At 43.3% G+C, this 21,008-nt stretch overlaps 1 protein-coding gene across 2 annotated transcripts in view; it reads left to right on the top strand.

The window, feature by feature from the left end:
• Positions 1–21,008, top strand: part of pdzrn3b (PDZ domain containing RING finger 3b) — a 93,898-nt gene that overhangs the window by 64,366 nt on the left and 8,524 nt on the right. The window lies entirely within an intron of this gene.

Here is a 21,008-nt window from a genome sequence, read left to right as displayed (position 1 = left end):
TCCTGCCACATTCAAACTGCTTCTAGGTTCTATGGCAATTGTGCATTTGTCTCGTCACAAATTTGTAGTATAAACAGCAATTTTGTCAATGCCGTTTTGCACCCAAGCACTGAAATGTTGATTATTATCTCACAATCTGAAAATGTATAACCTAAATGCATTTTATGAAGATTTCCTTCATTATATACAAGCTTGACCTTTACAACCTGTTTTTTTTTTTTTTTATGCGAACAATGCAATTTCCAGAATGTAATCTTTTAAACCCCAACCCTGGGGCTATATTTGAAGGATAAAGCATTAAGAGCAAGGACAGATAAGCTGGAGTCACCATATCAGTGCTAAATGTGTTGCTCAAAGACATTTTAAATTTCAAAGTGCCAGTGGCAGGACAAAATGAATTCGGCGGTTTTCGTCTAATCCAAAAGGTCAGCTGTCATCAGGAAACCAGATTGTCTCGGGAATCCTGTGGGATTTCTTGGTTAATGATGATATCCGGTGTACAACTTGTCATTTCACACCTTATAAAAGTCCTAGAATAATTAAAGAGACAGTGTTCATCTAAAGCAAAATGTTGCCAGCCATTACATCGGCTTGAAGGCTCACAATATTTAAATGTTAAAAAGCCCGAAAAATGAATTGGTCTGAATCATTTTCTGCCAAGGGAACATGAAGAACAAGTGGAATGGTTTAAAGCTCTTACATCTTGCCTGTGTATTACCTCTGTATATATGTAGAGGTTTATTAAGACATGTACAAAGTATCCTATCACTCACAATGATCCAAACATCTACTGGAGCCTGCCAAATTTGAAGAGGAGCAGACATCTCGCTTTCAAATTACTGACCGGCTCAGTAAAAACAACAGGGAGGCTGTGAATCGGCCCTCAGTGCCCATAAGGCCTCTGGGGTCACTGCCTCGGCCTGACTAATGGGTCGTGGGGGGTCACGCAGAAAAGAGATTTACCGAGCGGTCAAGACATCCAGTTAGCATCGCTAGCAATTTCATCAAATTCTAGTGGCGTGCTAAAGACACAGTGTGTAAAAAATACATTGTCCCCTTCCAGGGTGCTGGGTCCCATTCATCACAGCTGACTTTGTGCAGTTAAACCCGGCTATCCGTCTGGGTATTGAGACATTTGAGTGATGTCAGCCAACACGTCAGTCAGTCAGTTACCTCTCAACGACCTCCGCTCCCAGTCAGAGCTTTTCATTTGGAAGAGCACTGTAATGTAATGAGATTGAGGGCTGAACATGGACCTTTGGCTATAACTCACTCTTCAGAACCTCTTGCTCAAACAGGTTTACACCACCACCACCCTGCCCCCCACCCCGTTCAACTACAGGAAGGAAACTAAATGTACCGTAACATGTAGACATTGTCAAGGGGTCTGCTTTTATTTTCCATTTCCAGTTATTTCCTTGCTTTAGGGAGAACATCTAAATACCAGCTCCGCTCAGGAGGTGATAATACGTTGCAGGTTTCTTCTGCAGCTGTCAATGGCTGTGGACAATGTGAACACATCGCCTACCTTCATGACTCAAGTAAATTCTAAGGATATGTTCTGTGTGTCTCTGGTCTTGGTGGTGGAGGGGGACAGGGGACAGGTTTGTCTCCCCTTTAACCACAGGACTGGTCTCGGTTTCACCAATGTCCTGTTGACTCAGTGGTCAGGATTCATAGTAGTCTCTTCTGGCTTCTGGTTGTATTAAATGGATAAAAAGGATGGATGGAAAAGTTCCAAATAGTTAAAGGACCCCTTGCATCACCCGGGTGTTAGGGTGTTTTGCATATGTGGCTCATCTCACCCTGTGTCCCCCATGGGACTTTATTTTGGAAAAAAACATGTACAGTAGTCAATGGCGAGAGACAAATACAGTTTTGTTCCCGTTTTTATTGTGCAATGAATGACACATATGATGTTTGTACAATTTAAAACATGATCTTGCGGGTCAAAAAAGTTGTAGTTTGTCGTAGTCACATTTAGTTTTGCGTGAAACAGCTCAGCAAACTAGATCTCTCGTCCCACACACTGCACTTCACCAACATGGCCATTAGCCTTGGCTTGCTAGCTAGCTAGCTAGGTAACTTACCTATGTTCCACTCACATGTAAGGTTATCTTACTTGATCATACATTTCTTATCCTAAGGCTCTATTTATTAGCCGAGACCTGTTGTTTGTGTGAGTATATCCTGGTATGTAATACAGTGTCATCTAAGCTTCCTGGGTGCGAGTGGTCTTTCTAATTAGTTTCACCGTCAACAGTTCAATGATAAAATGAGACTTTTTTGACGAGCAAAATTATCTTTTAAATTCACAAACATCATATGTGTAATTCATGGCACAATTCAAAAGGGATCAAATAAAGATTTTTTCCCTTCGCCATTTTCTCCGGTCCCGTGGTGTTCCATCGCAAGGGACGGGACTTGGCTGTCTTTAGGGAGCAATGGTTGCTGTAAGATGCTTCTGCAAGATCGGACAGCCAACCCCTAAGTAATGGCCGACCCGCTCTGCCTGCTGAACCATAGCTGTCAATAATACAGCTCTAAAGCCATACAATGATCTTTCAACACTTAAACACTGTCAACTCTATACTCAAACAGTGTGATGCCTCTATGCAGCCTCAGTCCAGAGACATTTCACTTTGAGCGCCCACCTGAGCCGACTGCATCAGCAGTGTGTGCACCCACGCGCTTCCTCACTCTGCAACCAGTGTAGCTGGAGGCTTTCATTGGTGACTCTGGCTGCCAACATGCCGGAGCAGCCTTGGAGTGATGAAGGCTTTGGGAATTAGCTGGTGACAGGAACTCTGCGTGGACTCCAGAGTTGGCAGAGGCCTGCAGGGACCGCTCGGAAGGGAGTCACATCATCACACAGTAGAGGGGATGAAATATGAACTACTTTTAATATCCCGCCTAATAACTGTGTTGACAAGCGCCATGAGTTACCTTCTGCAGGAATGTCGTGACATTTTGATAATTAGCTGTAAATAGTATTTTATTATACCTCTCCATCCCAAAGTTTTTTTTTCTATAGTAGCAAAAGGTTAGGTGGTAATCTTACTTGGCTTATTATGTCGCTAAATACAGATCTCTTATAGATGGTGCTGGTTTACAGAGGACCCGACCAAGAGAATCACTGCAAGAGCGAGTCTGTCTGCACCAAGCCTAATTAATTTACACTTCAAGTCATCCCGCCCGCATGCCTGCATCCACTTGGCACCAGTACTGGCTCATTTAGAAAGCCAGAAAGCTCTCCTCTATATATACTCCTTCAGGAGTGATGTTTGTTTTTTTTATTTGAAGAACCTGACAGAATTTTCTGTTTTTGAAAAGTGGGGTAATGTTCCCACAAGTTGGCAGAGGGACAGAGGTCCCCAACACACACTCACAAACTGATAATTGCTTTTGCGTCGTTGTGTTGGTGTAAACCACCTCCTCGGTGGCAACACATGCCTGAAGCTGTTTTTTTTTCCCCCAAGCCCCAAAAAATGAAGATGATTTTATACAGAAAATAGTGAAATCCTTTGCATTTTACTGTCAAGCTTTGGATAATGGAAACCAGCCTCGGGGAGCTTGAAAAAAATAAAAATAAGGAAACCGGTTTACAGATTTACATTTTCTATGAACCAAAATCTAAATCCCCAAAATATCCGGTGTCATACATTGGGATTTCAACATATCAGTCTTGTTAGCATCCCCTCATACTTAAGTAATTACACTGAAGTGATAGTGATGGCATTATTAGTTGTTTGAGTCTCCCAATTAAACTGTTTCGGTGGCTGTCATTCCTGCTGGCGGGGCTCCCTGTTGGCCCTGGATCTTGCTGGCAGTGTAAATAGGAGTACAAAGCTGACAGCTGTCTGATAAATTATGCACAGCCCAGTGTTTCAGAGGTGGATACACACACACACACACACGCACAAAAACTGGCACCCACATGCACACACTGATCCTCATGCCGCTCAGGCCCCAGCGGTACAGTTGAGAGGGACTGGAGACTCATTAAACTCCTCCACACATTTGGTTTTCTGTCTCGGCCTCGTCCTCCTCTGTGGTTACTGCGTGTCTCTCCGTCTCGTGTGTCCGTCTTCTTCACACCTCCTTTTAACATCCCTTGTGATCGCTCTCGCTCCCTCTTGACTCCTCCTGTTCGCTCATCTGGTACCTCCATTAACACGGCGGCATTGTAGCTCCCTTCTCCTCTCATATCCTCTACAGATTAGAGGGCTGATATGAGGGCTCAAACCAGACCATATGAAGGGGGACAAATATATGGCCACAATCACCTCAGTGGAGACCTTCTAATCCCGGTCTACCGAGAAAATTCATGCTCCAGACAGTGTCCTATTTAGCAGTTCAGTGTAACATCTTATTTGTGTTCAGCTCACTTTGCTTGGTACCATTTTCTAATAAGGTAGCCTTTGTAAAAAGTTTTAGCTGATGACATTTTTTTAAGTTTGATTGATTATTCTCTGCTTTTTAGGTTCATTATAAACCATTATCAATAACTTTTGGTATGCCATGTTGAATGGTGTGATCCTACTCCTGTATGACACTTGATCTTACTTTTAACACTTAACGAAATACTCAATTAAAGGGGAATTCTAGGGATTTAGTTTTAAAATTTCATGAAGTTCAGGAATTTGCAAAAACTGATTAACAGAGGAACGGTGAAAATTGAGCATAGTTTTACTTGTTATCCAACATTTAATGCAGGAAACATTATGCAGCTGTTTTTACAAGTTGAACACTCTTGATGATGGGTAAACTGATCGTCGTGTGAAATTGGTGGAGTGGCCCTTTTAATCACAGGGACCCAACCAATGCACGTGTGACCACTTAAATCACATTTATACTTTTTCCACGTTTGCATTGGTCCCAATGTCATGCGCACAAGCAAGCGGTGACTATATCACATTTCAAAATATTTATCTGATAAACAGGCGTCTGCAGTGAGCCAGCAAAGGAGGAAAGGAACATGGGTGGTAATAAAGTTTCCAAAATTAGTAGAAAAAAAATATTGGCTTTGCATAATGATTTATAGCAAAAGGAAACATATTTAATACCTTTGTAAAAGCTCAAGAATACATTTAATGCATTTTTTGAGCAACACTTAATGTAAACAGACTTTTTTTACATTTACAATTAGTTGTGACTTACTAACCACTGCTGTTTGAAAGTGAGAAACATATGACTCTAAATGATTAACTTACTTAAGTTTATAAGATTGGATAAGATAATGGCTTGCTAAAAAGGGGAAAACAACAACATATAAAGCCTTTATAGAGGGGACCTTACTAGAAAGTGGTACACTTGGCTTTCAGAAGCGTCCCACTTCAGACAAGTCTGTCCCTCCAGTCATGTCGGAAAAAGGAAAATTTAAGCATCTGCCTGTTTGTTATACTCGGCATTTGTGGTTTCACCCGGCAAGAAAAAAGAACAGCTGACAGTGGAAAGACCAAAATTATTTGTTTCTGACCTCAAGTAAAATGACGTGAAGTGACGTTAATCCAGCCTCCACTGATGCACAAAACAACGACTCTCTATACAACCGGCAAGCCACACTTGGACATTCTCTCCATGGATTTACAATATGTAGCCAATTTAGTTTTCCCCCCATCACTCTATCGCTCCTCATCCTCCCTCCTTCCTCCCCTCATCCTGCCGTCTGGACAGCGCATTAGAGTTGTGTGAGAGGACCTGGACATCATGCTTTTTCCTTGTGTTATCACAATCAGCCATCGGTGTCCTGTTTCTTCACATGTTGCCACGTTGTCACCTTCTGCAGACTTTGTCTCCACACCCTGTTAAGTCCACCTTTTAAAAAAATTATTTCTCCATTAGGATCACTGAGATCTGGCTTCCCACGATGTAGAGATACATGGCTTGGCATTTTGCCACGTAGCAGGATGAAATGTTGAGGTCAGTTTACCATAATTTCAGTGGACCTGCAGTGACTCCGTCATCTGAAAACAATGAGGGTACTTGATATGCAATTACTCCTCAGCCACTCAATTAAAATTTAAATCATAAAAGGTATAGTTCAACATTTTGGGAATTAAGCTTTATCACCATTTTACCCAGAGTTCTGTTATTAACTTGCAGTGGTGTGAACCACAGGCGGTGCCTAAAAACAAGTGGCCTGTGTGGTAAAGTTGAAACACAATTCACTTTTGGACAAATGCAACAAAACGTCAAGTCACCGGCGATCCAGAGATATACAAACCAGTCATGAGGAACAAAATACGTTCATTGCTGTGCTGTTGCTTGGTTTTATGGCGCTGCTCAGACTATTTCTTGACCGCAAAGAAATAGTCCGGCACATACCATAAAACAGTGATTTTTGCACTTCGTTGGGTCCCAAGCAATACATCCGCCAAGTGTGAAGTAGATCTGATGAATGGTTCTTGAGATATGCAAAGGACACACAGGCAGACAGACAGAGATTCCTGGCTTTCTAGTTAGATGTGAGGAGCATCAAGAGCTCAGAGGGTGGGAAGACGTGTCTAAGATGTGTTAGAGAGTTCTGAACCACACAGGGACGGCGTACGCCTCAGCTAACGCCACCTGGTCCCGCCGTGGCTCTAGTTAAAGACATGACTCTTAAACTGGGCCCAGTGGGACGCCGAAAAACAACACCAGGCAGCCTCTATGAATATCAATGATCCAACCAAGCATAGATCAAATGCACGGGACCCAAGCACCACATTGCTAATTGGTAAGGGATGTGGTAACCTCTAGCCCTCCTGTCTCTATTAAAACAAGAAAAAAAATGTTGATGTTTATTATAGCAAACCGCATGACATTATTATCGTTTGGTCTCGCTCCCGCTGAGATAGAAAACCTCCGACACTGTGTCACCGTCTGGACCAGTAATGAATGAAAGCTGAAGTGTGTGTTTCTCTCCGCTGAGCCCACAGATGAAACCACAGGGAGAAAGGTTTCACCACCAGCGATGGCAAGATATTTAATCAGCACCGACAAAATTAAACACAATGACGTCCAGTGTGAAGTCAGGGTCCTCAGATGACTTATCTGCTCCGTGTTTTACTGCAGCTGATTGGTCATTAATACGCACATTTATTTATTTTTTCTGCAACAGCTGCCATGACCTTAAGTGCAGCCGTTCATATCAGAGCGCCGTCTGCATTTTTTGACTTTGTGAATGGGATAATCTCAGTGTGAGAGCAAGATTAGCCTCGGCTAAAACTCTCCACCGATCCCAGCCCCAGGCACAACAGTATGGCCAATGTGAGCGGAGAATTAGTTGGCCATGCTTCTGCTGGATGAAAGTGTGAGCCTCGCACCCAGACAAGCAAAGCCTGCAGTAATAATGAATGGATGAATGATTAAGTTCACACAGATACCTTCACTGTTTGCCCGAGGCAACTTTTTGTCACCATTGCTTCTTCTGCCTGAAGGATCTTATTTGAAAATCTCTCTCTTTTTTATTATTATTTATTTTCTTTGATTTTCCAGTACTCTGTGTGTTCATGGTTGTGGGAATAAGGATGAGGATTTATTTTGAAGAAAACCTTTGATTAATAGCTGTTGGACGGAATACAAATATAGAGATTAAATGGGAAAGTGAAATCTCATTAGCCAAATTCCCATCCAACTATTTTTATGTAAATTAGAAATTAGGGAAGTGAATAGAAATGGTGAATTCTGAGAAAGTAAATTTAAAAAGAAATTTTCTTGAGGCAGGGGGTGCTTTTTTAGCCGATACATAAATTATGCCCTCACAACTTGTGGCAGTGCATTTAACAAAATAACGTAGCCGTGTTTTGTAGGAAAAAAACTGGACATACCCTCACACCAATGGAAAATATGAAAACGGCTTTAATTTTGCTCTGTGTCTCTGATTTAGTTTTATTCGACATAATGTGAAGCCTTCACATTATGTTTTCTGTGGCATTTGAAAAGATTTACATAAAATATGCTCAACATTTGACTGGAAACCTTCAGGCCTCGCTAATAATGCCGCTGTCTTGGAGAGGCGAAGGAAGTGTGGAAGTGCTGATAGAAAGGGATCAGTGGACACATCTGGCAGTCTGGGTTCCTCCCACACCACCATCCCCCTCCTGAAAGAATGAAATCTATCCAGGTATGTGGCTTAGCGCCGTGGACTTAATTGAACCAATCCTTTGTATTCCGCAACGAGATTGGGATTGAATCGTGAAGGGGTGAACAAAGACACCATAAGGTCAATTATTAGCTGCATTTCCACCCAAAAAAAAAAAACCGTCCCAGGAACTTGATTTGGTCACTGCGGTCAGAAAGCAGTTCCTCAGGTTTGCAGTCTTTGGGGAAAGTTCCTGCGGTCCAAAACGGGGCTTTTAACACTGTATCACATGTTCCGCCTGTAGAAATGTAAAGTTTTCCATCTCTGACCCTTACAAACAGAAGTAACGACAATCAATGCCTTGATTGGACATTTGTCTTTGGTTGGCTGTGTTTGTCCACCAGAGCAAACAGCAGGACAGATGCCAGGTCTGGCTTATGGAGACATACGCATAAGACACTCCGCTGGGTCAGGACTTGTCTGCCTGCACCGGAAAGCTCCTCCATAAATATGTATCTGGTTTATTTGTTTCCTCTGGCTGTGGGCCTGAGTTTCTGGAGAGACAGGAAAGAATGCTCAGAGTGTCTTTCTGCTGGATTGGAATACCAGAGGTCACCAAGTGCTAATTTAACTGGGGCACGAAAAGGGAATGCTGCAACAAGGCTGTGGAGCATAGCCTTGGATGCATAAATCACAAATATCGTGCTTGATCCTCAAACATGGATGAATGTATTCTTGTCACACTTTGTATTTCAAATTAAAAGTCTGGAACTGTTAAAAAACAAGATTTTGGGTTGCTTGTTGAGATAAAAACATATTAGTCTTTGCCAAGAAATAAATAGCCTTTCTGTCAGTGAACTTGTTTCTCAAAATCTAGTGGCGCTTGTTAAATAAAAAGGACTTCATCTCGCCCCCCTCATGAATAATCAATGAGCGGCCACTTAATAAACATGAGGGGGCGGGGCGTGTTCTAGGCCGAGCACTGGCGCTGTGGTCCCATGAAGCTCAGCAGAAAGCTGGAGGGCGTCGGAGAGGGAGGGAGTATGTGAGGCTTGGAAGGGTGGGGGGGGGGGGTTAGACTGTGTGAGAGAGACTGAGGCTGAGCGGAGAGCCACAAGCCGGGGGGGGGGGGTCAATCCTGTCGGCCCCTCAGAGTTGTCGTGTGGCTGCGAGTGGACGGAGGCAGTCAGTTGAGAGAGGGGAGAAGGAAGAAGAGATCTGCTTCAACTGTCTTTGGTGGCCGGAGGGAGAAACCTGGATGGTGTGATCTCCTCCACCATGGGATGCAGCCTCTGTACCCTGCAGAAGCCTGAGGAGCATTATAAACTACTCTATGAAGTCTGCCAGGTACTGTGATCCAAACTTCTTAAAAATAACCCTCAGGAACTCTTTCCAGGTTGTCTTATTATACTTTTTTTTTTTTTTTTGTCAGTTTTAGGCTCTTTTATTGTAAATGCAGGATAACCAAAGCTTCATCAGGCTTTATCTTAAAGTAGGTGCTTGAAGTATCAAAAACTGGTAGAATAGATAGCACACTTAAATATATGTAGAGAACACTTTATTTTTAGCTTTCAGTCTAAAGGACCTTCATCGGAGCATATATAAGGCTTTTTTTTTTTATTGTGACTTTTTCTGCGCTCATGTCTCTGGGGGTCAGCGGCTGAGTGTGAGCAGAGCATGGAGGAAAGTGGAGTGGAGTTGTTGCTGGCGGGAGCTCCTGCAGCTGAGCAGCCTGAACTCTGGCCGCAGGGGTCAGCAAGAGGTGGCGCGCTGTGCTTAAAGGAGGAGGAGGAGGAGGAGGAGGGGGGCTGATGAAGAGGTGACAGCTCTCTCAATGTGTCTGCTAGTGTGTGCGCCGATCGCTGCCCACCTCCCCATTGTGGACTGAGTGCTGACTCGGAGCTTCCCGGCTTTAACCCCTGTTTGACTTTCACTAAACAAAGTTTATATTTAACACTGCGGTGCTTGTGTTGCACATTTTCTTTTCCACCAAAAGAAATAGAGCGTGTTGTAGATGCACCATTAACACAGAGGCAGAATGTTTTCACAAGAGCAAGGACAGGTTCCTTGAGTTTTTTTTTAACTGTCTTTAAAACCACACTTTGCTACAAACCTGATATGTGCTGATACAATGAAGTGACTGGTTGATTAATTTACATATATCAAGCAAAGACTGCAAACATTTTCTGGTTTGAGGTCTCAAATGTTAAGATTAACTACTTGTCTTTGTTTTATATTGTTGTTAAATTGAATATGTTGATTACCAACTGTTGGTCAGCAAATACTAACAATCTCAAGACGTTATAGTGGACTTTTTTACAAGATTAACGGATAAATGGACGATTAAAATAATATATTTGTTGCCCCAATCCTGAAATTTCTTGGTTAGGGATACTTGAATTTGCATGTTGGATTTATCTGGAAAAGATAAGGAAACCCTGTTGTTGATGGACTCAAGTTGAAAATCAAATACAGTTTATTTTTTTCCCCAGACGTTCAGAATTTCCATCTAATACCTTTTCGTCTGAATCTTCTGCGCTGTCAAGTGAACTCCGTATGAACCCACCTTTTCCAATTCTGTTCTCAAAAGCATTTGATTAGAGTAGATTGTAGCAGGAAGAGGATGTCATAATGAAACTTTAGAAAATATGGGTTTACCATGACTGGCGTGTGTTGCCTCAGAACAAAACCTACAGCATGTTGCCGTTGTGCCGGGTGTCAACTTTAATTGAGACGACTCACTCAGACAGCGGGTTTGTTCTTCTGAGAGTGTTTGGATTCAAGTGGCAGTCCGGTCTAATGAGTGAAAACATCAACCAGCAGACGGTGTACGAGTCTGACAGACTGTGTTGCACATCTATTGAGTATTTTTTTTTTTTTTTTTGCCTCGTTCTTTTCATCCATAATGGACCCTGGCCAAGTGTTATCCTCCAATCACACCGAATTACATCTCCATTTTGCTGCACAGGGTGCCGGGTGGCTAGTGGCTGGTTTAAATGAACGTAATGATCAAGCTCTCGCTCATTATTCTCCCTCCCGTCAGGGGGAGATAACAGGGGGGAGGCTGACATTGTAGTTCGGCTTTGATCAGGTCTGTTGAAAAAAAACACTAAGAGGTTTTTAGCGTGTCTCTAGGAAAAGATGTTGTGCAGTGGCATAATAAATGGATTATGGGTGCTGATATTGGGGTCAGAGAGACTCCCTCACCCCCCAAACAGACGTCTAATAACGGCAAAAACATGGTTAATGGAGGAGGGCTGTCACTTCTTTTGTTCTGCTGTCTCCTCGGTCACATCTCAGATGTCAGATCTCGTCGTTCACCCTCCTCTGTCTGTCTCTCAGCAGCCTCTACTTTTTGTCAGTTGCTCCGTCTGCCGCCGAGGCTCTGTAGAGAGTCGGCGTGCTGGGTTTAACATGACAAGTCATTTGTCATGTTGCTACCCTCAGACGGGCCAAGCATCCCCGGCCCCAACTGACAGCAGAGATAACGCAGATGATTTGTGACGCACGGTGGATGTACACTCTATTTTAAAAAGGGTTCATGATGGTGATGGTGTCAGAAGAGTGGTGGAAGGAGTTTGTGATTGGCTGGGACTCTGTTTCTTTTTATGTTTTTCTGGTTGTTTTTTGAAGGTGGCCATGTTGTAAAACCTTTTTTCTGCAACTATTTTTCAGCTTCCATTAATCTGCCAATTATGTTCTCAAGTACTTGCTTAATCATTTAGTCTATGAAATCACAGTTTATTTTGCTTGAGAAATTACCTTAAGCAATGATTTGATTGTAATTATAGTTGGGGCTTTAATTGATGGATTAATTGACCAATCATTGCAGCTCTACTTTTCTGTCGTCCATTTTCCTAAAGAAATCAGCAACCATGTGACGGCCAACGTTTCCTCAGACGTGACAAACAATAGAATCAGGAGGAGAAAAGCCATTTCTGTTTTTTAAACACATCAGCCAGCACTGTAAACTTGATGCTGTGAGATTAGACTCACTTGACACTTTAAAGCGAAGTCTCGATCCGTTTTCACCTGGTAAAATTCCAAGGCCACATCTTGAACGTGTAATGATTTGCCTTTAAACTAAACAGTGACTCAATAACTGAAATAATACAACTAGGAGTTTAATAGTTGCTCTATACGCCCAGAATTATGAGGGAAAAGTGAGTCTTTCCTGGGTTTTGGCCCATTACACCACAATGATCCATCTAGGACAGCACACATTACAAAGCAGACACAACCAGTCCGGCCCCCCTGACACCCTATGTTTAATCATTACGTATGTGTCCTACTGGAAGGTGCATTCACAATGTCCAACTACCGGCACTGGTTAATGATGACCGATGGGTCATGCCTGCCTTCACCTTCCAGGTTACTGTAAAGCTTTTTTACAGCACGGCCGTGATGTTCGCTGTAGTTTTTTTTTTTTCAAACAGCATTGAAGCGATTGGTCCCAGATATGCGCGCAAAACACTTTAACAGGGAGATGTTCAAAGTCTTCTCAACCCAGTGCTGCGATATTGTAGTAACGGTCGTGGTCAGCTGCAGGAAAAAGGCTTCTATGTGACTTTTTCCAAGACTTGACTTAGACTCACCTTAATTCTAACTCGAGTCTGTCTGTCTCTGAGATTCTGGGAGGTCTTATTTCTCCCTACTGATATAATACAGGCAGATCCTCTTGTTCGGTGTGCCTGGCACAGGGCCCACTCTCTGCTCTCCCCCTTTATCTCTCTGAGGACTTAATAATCCGCCAACACTTGAAATCTTTCCAGTTCATTAAACACCTTAGCTACAACTCCCATGTCGGAAGCGTGAAAAATATGTTTTTGCAGTGTTTTATAAAAAGTCAACAGACTGCACCTGAAGGCATTCTTATCAATCCTGGCAGGATTAGAAATGCTCGCTTGATTTTTAATTTTTTTTTCTAACTTTAGCAGTCTGTTTGGATAGAATAAATTAAGAGCTTTGGTGTACGTTATTTTCTTGAAAGGAATTGCGCTTATCAATTTGCTAAATGTCAATAGAGCCACGCTGGAGATCCAACATTGTTAAGTTCTATGAAAGGCAGCCAACGTGGTGTTCTAGATAAGCGGTCTTCCCTTTTTGTTATGATCATTAAAGGCCTGAGCTGCGCAACACAGGCAATACAAGAACCCAACAAATTGAGACCAGGAGAACTCAAATGAAGTGCAGAGATAGCAGGAATGTTTTTCCATCATAGTGCTTGTTTCCATCCGTGCCATACGCGCACGCACACACACACACACACACACACACACACACACACACGCACACGCAAACAATAATCCGCAATGAGAGAGGGAGAGAGGTCCACATTCGCGCATGCAGCGCGCATACGCACACAAATAAGCCGCAATTGAGAGAGAGGGAGAGTTTGAGGTAATTGTCGTTGTATGTTCTCTTTTTAGCCTTATCTACCTTTGCGACCTTTGAGCTCAGCGCTCCCTTTTAAACTTGACCCTTCTGACAGCAGCAGACCCCTCGACCCTCTCTTCAAAGCTAAAGGTAAGCACCATGTGGAGATGTAAGCTCAGCTGCTTTTGTCAGGGACTTTAAGGCAGAGGCCTTTGAAACTCTGTTTGACAGTCCTAGGGCTCTTAATCTCTCCAGAAGCACTCTGTAATGGCTGCGGCGCCGTGCTGCGGCTCATACAAGACCCAGAGCTTAATTAAAACCTCAGTGCAAGCTGGCTATCGGTGCCTCGGATCCATGCTGAACTGATCCGGACTATTGTTTGTCTTCTTTGAGTCCGTTGCTTTCTAAGGCTTCTCCGTCTCTCCCTGCCCATTCCTCTCTCTCTGTTCTCTGCAGAGAAACAGCAAAATTAAACCTCAAAACGATCTGCTGGGCAATAGAAGTTTACAAATGAGCCTGCAGGAACCAACCGCCGCTGCCTAATTAGCTATATTTCTGACTGAAGATGTCACGCTCGGCTCAAAAAGCCAAGTTGTCACAGCGCCAGATGGTCTCAGTATGACATCTCCCGGACCAGACAGTCAGAGAAATTAGATGGAAATATTTGTACAAGAAAGCTCGCCGTCCCTTCAATCCTCTGCCCCTCCCCTGCCCCGCTGTCAGAGACCCACATCATCAAAAAAAAAAGAAAGGGAACTTGCAAAAATATAGCCTGCCCCCATTCGGCCCCAGCCCCCTCTGGTAATGAAGGTCGACACAGACGGCGTACAGAGACCGGCGTACAGAGACCGGCCCAGCTCGCGGCCACCGGAGCCTGACACTGTGTGTTTTTAATAACGGCTAAGATCGGCCCCCACATCTGTTAAACACTGGAGCAGGTGGCCGGCGGGCCACAGGGGAGCACTAACAGGAGCCCGTGTGTACTTTGTTCAAAGCAAATGACAAAGAGGGATCAAACCAAGCTTTAAGAGAGCATATTGAAACCAAACAGTGATTTAACAATCCCCACCACTTATAGATGTCCCTCAATATACATGTAGACGTGGTGGACAAGTATAATAAATGGCTTAGGGTCATTATACTCAAGTCCCATGAGGCAAACTAAACTCTCAGGTGCTCCACAAAAAAGCAAAAGTACTTAGGTTAGTGACAGAGATTATTACATTTGCTCTGTACATGGCAGACTCATTGGCTAAATAAAAATTCTGCACAATTTCAAATCCTTGTCAGAGATGTTACAAGGAGGCTGGAGGCAGATGCATTAAAAGATCAGAGGTGACCTCCAAGTGAAGAGTATTTTTTTGTTTCCTGTTGTGCAGTGCTCTTAATTTGCTTGAACGAGCTATTGTTTTACAAGAGCAGCAGTGAATTAACTTAATTGTCACTGTAGGGGCATGATTAAAGAGTTTGCTGATTCTAACATTAGCATTAACACCCACCTTGTTAGTGCTTTATTTGTGTGTTGTGTACGTCCCACAATCAACCGTTACTGACTCAGATAGCTGGATCGGGTATCGGTGACAATACGGCCAATCCATGTTATTCAATTCTTTGTATACTATAAACATTATATACCGTTATTTTAATTCATGTCAAAGTTTTGATTAATGTGTTGCTGATTTTAAAAAGCTTTACACTTGAATTGTAATTTCCTTTTAATTTTGAAGATTTCTTTAGGAAGTTGCTGATGCAGCATTTATTATTTGAAAAATGAAAAGAATTAATTGTAAATTGATATCAATGGATTTATTTGTTACATTAGGAAAGCAATGTTTAAGTCAAGCCTTAGACATGAAATAATGACGCCAGTGGCTTCCACACAGTGAGGCGTACATTTCTTTGATTAAACACTGGTATCAGATTGGTACTCGGTATCGACTGGTACCTTAAGCCCAGGTATCCATATCGGTTTTGTGACTGAATATCGGTGCATCCCAAGTAAAATGGAGCCTCTCAGCAGTGTGTTGACCAGGAGTCTGGCTTTATGTGTCGGTAACGGCGTTATATAGACCACTGCCGCCTGCATGGAAGGAGCCGTGAGCCTTCTGTGGAGATTGGACATCCAGAAGACTTATTTTGTAGTTTTTGTGTGTGTGTATGTGATTGATGCTAAGCTCATGTGTGCTCCCCTCCTCCTAGAGTCTGTTTGATCGCTGTTGGAGCAAACTTGCCTTTGCTGACTTGAGCACCTGGCCCCAGCATAGAGCCAGTGATGTGATTCTTCACAGGGTATATAGTAGGTTTGTGTATCTTGTGAGGCTGGACAGAGAGGGGAAGCCTGTGGTAGTGCGCTGAGATAACGGTGCTAATGAAGCCTGACACCACCCGAGGCGTGGGCCTGTTTTGCTGATTCCCCATGAACTCCAACCTTAATTAAACTGCATACGGCTGTTCTTTTGTCTGTACTGAGGGGCAGAGAGTGATGTTCTCCAGCTGCACTCTCACTTTCAGGTAGCCTTGAGATGCCCCAATTTGTCTTTTAGTGTGTGAGAGCTTGGCAGCCTTTAGAGGAAGTGAATTATACTGATGACTGAGACAAATAATGTGAGTGATCGGTGCTAAAATGCGACAAATAGCACTGTTTTTATGTTATATTCTCACTCAAGATTGTTTCATTGAAAAGAGTATTGTCTGCTTTCAATTCAAGGTTCTTGCAGATTGATTCTGAGTTGCTGAATGATTGCCGGTGACTGCTGATGTGTTTGACTAATAAATCCTTCTGAGAGAGAAAATCATTCATTTCAAGATTAAACTTCTTTTCAGAGCTTGTTCAAAAACACAATGGGCACAATGGGCAAACATATGATTGTTAAAGGGTTTAAAATTCAAAGGCAAATGTATTCCAAGTCGAGTGAAGTTCAGCAGACTCACTTCACACCTTCAATAAGGCTTCAATTAGCAGAGAGAGAAAGAGGAAGAGAGACAGAGAGAGAGGAAGCAGTGAGCACACTGGAAGTGATTTGGGTTCCTAATTGATCAACAGGGGATACCACAATGCCCCATGCTTTAATCAGATTAGCAGTAAACAGTGGTGTCTCTTTCAGCCAGCATTACGTTTGAGGCTGTTTGTTCTTTAATCCTCAGTAAGCTTGCAGACTGTGGCAAATAAAGGCTGCTGTGTTTTCAAGCCTCACACCTCGGAGAGCTTTTTCTGTCAACTCAGTTAAAAAAAAAAAAAAAAAAAACACGTGCAGAATTCAACACACACTTGAAAGTGTGCGCACATACACACACACACAACTGAGAAATCACTGGCTGGTCCTTGAATCTTCTTTCTTTCTTATGAAAATGGTTACAAGTGAAATAAAAGAGGGATTAACTGTGTTTTGCAGGCAGAATGACCCACATTCAGACTGCCACTCAAATGCTATATAGCTTTCCCCCCCCTCCCTCACAAAAATAAGCCTTCAAGTCTTCACCGCTCTCTATCACGTCAGCGCTTCTTTCCGTTCCGAAATACAGACTTTGAAGGATCCGTCTAAGAAGTGTATCGGAGCAGAAAGAGGAGGCAAGCGCCCGGCTCTCTGTAAAATGCTCGTCTACAGACTGAAGTTCCCAGGGTTTCCCTCGGCCCGGCTCTGAAAGGTTCGCCGTTCTCCTGGCAGAGTTTCCACTCTGTTCACCTCGCTGCGTTTCCCCGAGGAACAGAAACACTGGCTCTTTAATGATGTTCTTCTCTTCTTTATTAAAGGATTAGGCGGTGATTGAATAGCCGTATCAAAGACTAATGTTACACAACACGGTCAGTGAATTGATTAAATATCCTGCAGAGGCTTTTCTATTTTATAAAGATAAGAACATGCAGGGGAGATACATTTTTACTTCTTTTTTTCCCAGACTGACACATTTTTGCATTCCTGTATGCAAACGTTGGTTTTATTATTTATGTCCATGTATAAATGCCTGTTATCTTAACCCAATCATACAGCTTAGCAACCGTTACTAGGGACAGCAGGCCTGTCGAGCTTTGTATTTCTCCCAGGGATGTATCAATAGAGAACGGCCGCTCACCATCGCTGCAAGTTTTTACCAGTGGCCAACCACAAAGCTAACAGCGCATGTTAGCATGTCTGGCTAACTAGCTCAGTACTAACCTAGCATTCCCTTCCAGGACAATGAACATTTCATATTACATTATTTTTGGGTTTACAGGTTACTTTAAAAAAAGAGCCCAGTTCACAATAGCACATTCCACTATGTTGAAACTGGTCCTAGATGCTCCATCAGAACGTAGAGTGTACATTAAGCCACTATTATTTGGTGTTTTCTCCTGTAATGTTAAAACTGAAACATGCTGTTTAAAAATAAGAATAGATGAATGTAACCTCTGTATTGCTTAAGGATGTAAGCTAAGCAGCCAGACAGGGTTATGTCAGAATGAAATAAGAGTCTGATCGCATCATACTTATAATACAAAGGATAACAACCTCCAATGTGCCATACAAGCACTTTTAATCTATTTGTGATTATGCTACTTTTGGCCTACAGACGTTAAGACTTTATTTGTGAAAGAAAGCTTTCACAGTTTTAAAAACGAGTCAGCTGGAGGCATTAAAAAGCCAACTGTAGATGGCATTTTCAACCTACTTATGGAGCTAAACCTTGAAAGAACAGAAACCCTTACAGAAAGCTTGTCAAACATAGCAACAGTAACTAAGGGGGGCCAGACTTGGCAAACTGTCAATTCAAATTTATTCTAACTTGGTGATTGGTTGATTATTGAATTTGTTACTTTTTGGATATCAGGGTCCTCATGAATAAGAAGCTCAATTTCAATGAAACTGCCTGATTAAATAAATAATAAACGAAAAACCTGAGGCAGCCGCAGCCCATCTAAAATAATACAACGATCATAATGACAGAGACGGCGCTCGCTGCCTGGCGGATAAGCATCTTTGTCAGCAGGTTATCAATCGCTGATTACACAAACACACACTCACACACACACACACACACACACACACACACACACATAGATTCTCACATAAACATCTCAACCCAGCTTAATATGGGTTCCATGGATGATACCGCACAGGGGCTCTCGGCACGGCTCACCCCTGCTGCCCCTAATTATTCCCCAGAGGGCTGAAGATTGGCATAGATATCTCATGAAAACCAAAATCCTGTTTGTTCACCCGAAAACCGCCGTAACCCAAATCGGGGGACACAGGTCCAGTGATTCCACTGTTGCATTAGAGCTCACATGTGATATTTTAATGAAAGAAAAATAGGCATAACAAAGCCACGACCGTGTAAATTCCTCACCAAACAGAGACACAGCAGACGTGTGATTTAGACCTAATTAGTATTCCTTTAAGAAGGGCCCGGCTGCCCTCTCGTCATTAAAATGGATTTAGCAGAGACCCCTTCTCGGAGGATGCACCAGAGTCATTTCTGCGTGTCAGTCATCATCATGTCAACATGAACAACAGCTCAAGTGATAGTGGTATTTGCAAAGGTAAATCTGGCCTTAAAGTACAGTTATGGAGGTGTTCAGACTCTGTTTTTCTTTGGCTCATTACTCCATCATCCTGAGGTCTGTGCTCCTCACATGCAGCCGAGCAGCGGTGGTGTTAAGGCCCAGTTAACACGGCATGGCTGGAGCTCAGTGGCGGTGAAGCACTGTGTATTGTGTCAGGGGAGTGTTGTGTGTTTTTTCCCAGTGTGCCGCAAAGGGCCACTCCGTGTCAGAGGTGAGCACAGTGAATGGAGGTTATGGGGACCCCTCCTCTTCCACAGCTGGGAGGAGACCGCCCACCCCCCTACATTGAGAGCACTGAGGCAGAATGCTCTGGGCTCAACAAGACGGGGGGCTAAAGGCTTTGTCTCTGGTTCACTGCCTCCAAGTAGCCCCCGGGATTCCTGGCAACCAGGTTTGATTGTCGGAGCCTGCATGCAGAGGGGGGGGCGGGGGGGACACACAAAGGCGCTTGTATTCCTCAGCTGATGTACAACATCACGGCTCGCTGTGGGAAACAAAGATGGTTGAGGATGTGAGGTCCCGTGTGATTTAAGGAAGGCTTATTACCGATACCAGCAGCAACAGCACGTAGGAATTTAGATGTCTTCTTTAATGTTGTGGTGTCACTTGGTTTGATTGTTTTAAGCCAAGGCCAGTTTTTAGTTTTTTTGCTTTGAGGAGCGAGCAGTCTTAAATCGCAAGGTTCCTTTGTTTTTTGTCTTCTTTCGCTAGGTTTTAGTATTCTGTGATATGATAACACGCTTTTCTCAATGTCGATTTATTCAGAGCAAACTGCGAATAGATGAGCTATTGAGTTTTGATGAAGAAGAAGTAGAAGTTTAAGTCCGCTGAGATGATCCAATTATCCTGCAGACCCAGGATTAGCATTAATCTGCTCTGGTTATTAGTGGGCACATAGCCTCCTCTGACTGCTGCATTAAGTTCCCTCCTTTTCCTGCCTTCTTCGTCCTTCCCCCAAGCGCACACGCACGCACACACACACAAACACACACACACAAGCCCAGTGCCTTTGGTTTCTATATGTACTCCTATACATATATGTACTATAGAAATATGACCTCAGCTTTTACATTGTCTGGGTCAAAGGCAGGTTGTGTGTATATACACAGCAATCATTCCCTCGAGGAGATTTAATATAACTGCTGATTGAAGCGCAGCAGCACAGTTAAGTCTGCAAAGTGTGCCGTGAATGCCAATGAGACACTGGTGGCCGGAAGGGAGGCGCACCAAACCAGCCACGCGTCTATCAGAAAATGAATCCTCAAACACAGACTCACATGTATGTTAGGAGGAGTGAAAAGGAACGCTAAGTATTTATGATCTGCAACGGCTACATGCTAGAAAGTAACTTGATTTGAGCATGTGCACATCTGCATCAGAGAGAGGCAGGAGGAAGGGAGCGTTGAGTCTGTGAAATGAGATGAAGCCCCAGGCTGAGATCCTATCAAGGCCTTCGACACATCCAGGAATCACAAACCAACAAAGTCCGTATGATGTGGTAAACGAAAGCAGAACAGCGGCTCTGGGTGAACCCTGATAAAGTCAGAGGGCCAGTGGGATGACCCAGAATGCAATAATGCATACAGGGGGTCTTCAACACTTAAGTTTACTGGGTTAGTGCTTGTTTGGGGTTTGACTCCTCCCACAGTAGAAGCTTTGGTGAATTTACAGTGGCAATTAGGCCAAATCAAAATGTAATCCGTGCACTCGGCCTGATATTTTGGACAGCATAGATCTGTGTGCAGACTTGAGTCTTCTGTATTTGACGTTAAGTCTCATTGGATCTAGTGACACGTTCTATTGAGAACTTTAAAGGGTCTGCACTCATCTTCCATCAGCACACAGAGGCCTTAAGTGGCTCGACCAAACCTAATTGGCCTCTCCGCTGCGCCTTTTGCTGGAATTAATCTCAGGTTAACGTGCGGCACCCACTCCACTGTCTCTGACGGCAGGTCACATTTATCCTCTGCTGAGGAATTACTCAGCTAAATGAGGGCTCCTCCTCGCAGCCTCGGCTAATGACCT

This window comes from Anoplopoma fimbria, chromosome 17, assembly GCF_027596085.1.
Source record: "Anoplopoma fimbria isolate UVic2021 breed Golden Eagle Sablefish chromosome 17, Afim_UVic_2022, whole genome shotgun sequence".
NCBI lineage: Eukaryota > Metazoa > Chordata > Actinopteri > Perciformes > Anoplopomatidae > Anoplopoma > Anoplopoma fimbria.
Note: the sequence above shows the minus strand (reverse complement) of the source record. Positions and strands in the feature narration are given on the sequence as shown.